We start from the raw sequence: 5,624 nt of genomic DNA on the forward strand, positions 1-5,624 counted from the left end.
TCTGCCTTCTTCCAAGAGGCCCGGGGGCTCTGACCCCATCCATTCAGAAGCCTCTGCAGTCCTGATGTCATGGGCTGCTCCACAGATCACGACTCCCCCCAGTTTTCCATCTGGTGCCATCTGGAAGCTCATCCCTCGGACAGGACATCCTTCAGCACATAGAGAGGAAATGACACCTGACACCCTCCGTGGAAGTTCCAGGTAGGGTCAGAGAGTATGACAGACACACAAGGAACTCTGACTGTGGTGATCTACACGGGTGTTTGTTCACGTGAGTAGAACAATCCCAGCCGCCTGAACCTCAGACATAAAGGAAAATTCTGTCTTTAAAAAAGTCTTTCAGTGTGATTTTTCCATGATGTGACCAGCTTTTCATTCCATGGTTCACCCCAGCAGACAGCAAGTAGGTCCTGACAAGACAAGAAGTGGGGGAACGGCACCCTGAGAATGAGGAGTCTCTTCTTCCTTTCTTCCTCAGGGCACATTCTGTCCCCAGCAGGTAATATCCGTTGGCACTGGTTGAGTTTGCTGCTATTTTCACCATTTGAGAATTAGCTCCCTGTCTACTGGGAATTTTCCATGGTGACATAAATCTCCAAGCCTCATACTAGCCTCCAACTCACTGCTACCTCAATTAGAACCAGTGAAATATTTGGAAATTCCCATGGCCTCAGCCAAGACCTTAATGGAGTGGGTTTTTTAAAGTTCCGGATTCCCTTCTTTCCATGCCAGCCAAAGGCGCATTTCCCGGGCACATCACACCCCCCTCAAAATATAAACCCCCTTTAAACCTGCCTATTTAGGCCCTGAACCTAGCATGAGAATACTCCATGCACAAAAATAAGCAGAGCGGGAAGGTCGTTTATTAAGCTACACCTGCCAGTGTTAGGGAAACCTCCTGTTACCAGATATCTGAGAACAGGGTCAGGTCTGGTCCCTCCAGCCCTTGCGGTCAAGACACGGACTCAGAACCGGAAATCTGACCACTGGGGCCATGCTTGCCAGAATAGGAAGAGTACAGCTGGGAGTCAAACTTGGGCTTCTTCAGCTTGGGTCTGCCCTCCTCACTGGGTGACCTCTCTGAGCCAGTGTTTCTTTAAAATGAGGATAGCAGGGTGTCTGGATGGCTCAGTCAGTTAATCATCCGACTCTTGGTTTTGGCTCAGGTCATGTCTCACAGTTTGTGAGATTGAGCCCCATGTCAGGCTCTGTGCTGACAATGTAGAGCCTGCCTGGGATTCTCTCTCCTTCTCTCTGTCTCTCCCCAGCTTGCTCTCTCTCTCTCTCTCTCAAAAAATAAACATTAAAAAAAATTTTAATAAAAAAATAAAATAAAATGAGGATAGCAATACTACCCTAACTTATTCTCCTGGGCTATTATGACAGCAAGGTAACATATTTCAAAGTGATTAGAAAGCAGTAAAGTGTTATTCCATACATAAAATCTGGGCTTATTATGAAGATTAGGTTAAATGAGATTATATAGACACATACTGTGGTGTTTCAGGAAATGTTTAACAACTGGCTTTCTAGAGAGGGAGATGCCCTGGTTTTTAGCATTCGCTAATTTCCATAGCTGCTCTCAGAGTAACTGATGTGACTTCACTGAATGTCAGGCTGAGAAGAACTGTGTGTAGTCGGTTGTTGTGTGCTGAGCTGGGTCTGCTCAGGAACACCAGCTTGAGTATTTCACCCCCTGCGATATGATGCACTCAGCCGAGAGCCTGGGAGACAGGGGTGCTGACTTTCTCCCCTGCTCATCATTTCGCTAGAGGCAGGTTCTCAGATGGCAGAAATGTGAAGGTGCATGTTCTAAAGCTCCGGGCTGACTCTGACACGCAGCCCTGATTAGCGAGCACAGCACGGGGGCTGCAAACTCCTCAGAGCAGGGACCGCATCCTGGTTTTGTCTGTATCCCCCTTTCTAGAACAGCATGACCCACTGGATGCTTCTCTAAATGAAGCAATAGCAGCTGCTTGTCTGTAGCCACAATGACCCAGAAAGAGGTCAGACGTGCAGAGATGTGAGAGAGAGAGGTCTTTGCCTCTGCCATTTGCACCACCGGTTTCTCCCCACTCCTTGCATGTCACCCCTACGACCTGCATTTCTTGGGAAGCCACCCCTGCGCACCCCATACCCATCACTCATTCTGGCTCTGCTGGTTCCCTTCTCAGTCCTGTAGGGCCTGCACCCACTCTCTCCACTTCTCTGAGTGATACCCTGCAGACCTTGGGTCCCAGGGCCCTTGCCTTCTCCCCTTACCGAGAGCCATGGGCCGGATGCACCAAACTCAGACAAGGAGTGGAGGGTGTGAGTGCCCGCATGCCTGTGCCCTCCCACCCCCATTGCCCTCTGCCCCTGCCCTCTTCATCTAGTAGCTCTGTCTCTAGGCTGGCCCTCAGTAAAGGTCCTTTGAATACAGAAAACAAGTTCTGGAGACAGGACTACAGGAAGGGAGGAGAGGAAGGCATTCCAGGTGAATTAATTACTCCAGGAAAGACCCAAAGTAATTGGTGCTTCCTTGGCCTGAGTACAAGAGCATGGGAAAACTGATTTTTAAGCCAAAAATGTTCACATCCCATCCATCATTGAATATGTGTTCCGCCCATTTTTATGTTCTCTTTCAATCCTGCCAATATAAACTACCACCTCCCTTGTCTTTCTCAAGCTAAGCTGGAGAAAAATGAGATGGTGGAGTTCTCCAAGAAAGGAACAAAAATGTCTAAGTCACCTGTTTTAGGCAACAAATACAATGACAAAGTTTTCTCAGCCCAAGTAGACTAGGCCACTAAGTATAACAGTTGCATTCACTGGGGGAAGAGGGTGTCTACTTGTAACCAGGGTCCTTGTAGAAAAAGCCAACATGATGTCTGAGTTCTTAAACCAAAAATTAAATGTTCTTATACACTCAGAACAAGTGTGTCTTTCCTGATTATTTTCTTCAATTAATTTTTTTTTCTTATCATAAAATTGGAATGTGTTTAAGAAAAATTAGAAAAGAAAGATAAGGGCACACATACACAAAGCTGTAACTATGAGATGGCAAAATTAACTAACCCCAGCGCGGAGTCATCTTGCAACAGATGCAGAAATCAAACCATCACTCTGCACACCCCAGACCACACAATGAAATATGCCAACTATATCTCAACAAAGCCGGAACGACTGCCCTGATTTCAAGGAAAACAGGCAAGAGGGATTAGCATTTATGAAGCACCTAATATAGCCTTTATGAAGACAGTATGCTCAGCTCAGAAGGACTAACCCACACACAGCCCTGGGAAGAATATCTTTTTACCCATTTTACAGATGAGGTAAACACAGAGCCTTAGGAAACATGCCCAAGGGCACACAATCAATGAGCAAGGGTCACAACTACCACTAAGTCTGCCAGGCTGCGGCCAGGGACATAGATGTCAGATTTAGCTGTTTAGTGCAATCGCTCTACTGTAGGCCCCCTAAAACGAATCCCAGGAAGAGTCACCAAGACCACAAAAGGAGGCAAACCCACCTCCTCTTTCTCCCTTCCAATGTCCCCTTCAGGGAGGTGAAGCACGAGGAGAGAGGAAAGGGAGGAAGAGTGCTTAAGGCAGGGAATAGATAACCAGTGACCCAACAGGAATTCTTAACTTCGCAGCTGTTAGGTCTTTAGGTCTATGGGCCTAAGATGCCCAGAGGAGTGATGTTTGCTCTTTAAAAACCACCACCACCAACAACAAAAGATTAGCAGCAAGAAATTATTGTTTAAATTAAAACGGAAGGTATGACATGTGTTGGCCATTCGCCTTACAATCCTTGGGTCCTCAGTCCCCACTAATCAGGCCCAGTGGGCCTCACCTGACCTCTGCCCCCACCGCCCTCAGCTCAGGTCCTGGAAGGAAGGGAGTGTGCCTCATTCCTCTTAGAATTCTTTTTTTTATTTTTTTTTATTTATTTTTTTTTAATTTTTTTTTTTCAACGTTTATTTATTTTTGGGACAGAGAGAGACAGAGCATGAACGGGGGAGGGTCAGAGAGAGAGGGAGACACAGAATCGGAAACAGGCTCCAGGCTCTGAGCCATCAGCCCAGAGCCCGACGCGGGGCTCGAACTCACGGACTGCGAGATCGTGACCTGGCTGAAGTCGGACGCTTAACCGACTGCGCCACCCAGGCGCCCCCTTTTCCTCTTAGAATTCTTAGGACATGGCAGAGAGTGGGTGTTCAAAAAACAAATCTGTTGAATTGGACTTTCTGTTTTTCCACCTCTATTCCCAGGGTAACCCTTCAGAATCTTTCAGCTCTCGTGCTAGGCCTCCCTTTCCCTCTAGGCTAGATCCCCACTCCCTTGCTTTGTGCCCATGTAACAGGGTTTTAGTGCTCAGGGAATTGTATTAACAGAATCTATGTTCTGAGTCAGACTACACATCCTTTCGGGCAGCAACAGTCTGTTATTGAGGTTTGTATCCTAAGCACCTAGCACAGTGCCTGACACACAGGCAATGCTTCTTAAACCTCCAATAACCAAGATTGGCTCTGGCAAAGGTTGGTGAAAAAAATGAGTCCCTAATGTCTGAAATCTTTAAATACAGTCTCTGCAGCTTTAAGCAGAAGGGCCCATAATGATAAGGTCGTGCCAACCTGGTTATAAACATGGTTCTTCACACAGTGTAGGTGGCTTAGTTCCTAACTTGTGTATTTTGGGGAGTTGAGTATCTATTCAGAGTATCACCAATTACAACCATCTGGAATCACCGTGACTAAATAAGGTGACTGGATATGGGCTATTTAGCATGATACGCTCAAAGCCCTACCAAAGAAAAACCCAACATGTGGCAGTCGCTGTGAGGTGAGCTCTAAATGGGCAGGGATCCTATAGATGAGTGACGAGGCAGCTTCCGAGTCTCCTGCCCAAATCAAAGCATTAAAGAAAGCTGCAGCTACAACATCCATTTCTTTACTACAGGAGACTTTGATCATCTAATGTCCACAGGTATTCTTTGTGAAGGGATAGGTACACCTAGTTCCCCAACCTCGTTTGGCGATAGGGCCCTTCCTTAGTAGCACTTCTATTAACACCTTCGTGCTAATGCTGCCCCACATCCCAGTCTGCCTTTCGTCACATTCAACTTCACACACATTGGGTGACTGCTCTGCTCCTCTCCATGCCCAAGGTAATGCTCTAGGCGTGGGAAGGGCCACACAGAGAATGATGGACAGTCTCTGCCCTCATGGGCTTTTACTCACAGAGGAGATCAGAGAAGGCAGAATCCGAGAAAAGATGGAAAGCAAACCAGGATGAAGGTCAGCATGTGAAAAGTACCCAAAGCAAGGCCAAAAGTGGCATGGGGGATAGACTGAGGAGACAGAGCACCTGGCTTAGGGGTAGATGTGCGATCTTGGAGATGCCTCATGGAAGAGATAGGCCTTCCAAAGGCAGGTATGAGGTGGTGGAGGGAGGGGAGCACTATGAAGGGCAGTAGGAAAGAAGACAGACATGGGAAGGGATGGGCCACAGTGTGGGAAAGGTGAAGGGGAGCAGTATAATGGGGAGAAAGCCTGAGAAAGTGTTTGGGGTCACATTATGAAAGTTTGTGTTTCCTAGAGTGTTCCAGAAGGTCTTTAAGCAAAAGAATGGCACAACTAG

The sequence above is a fragment of the Lynx canadensis genome, chromosome A3 (genome assembly GCF_007474595.2).
Source record: "Lynx canadensis isolate LIC74 chromosome A3, mLynCan4.pri.v2, whole genome shotgun sequence".
NCBI lineage: Eukaryota > Metazoa > Chordata > Mammalia > Carnivora > Felidae > Lynx > Lynx canadensis.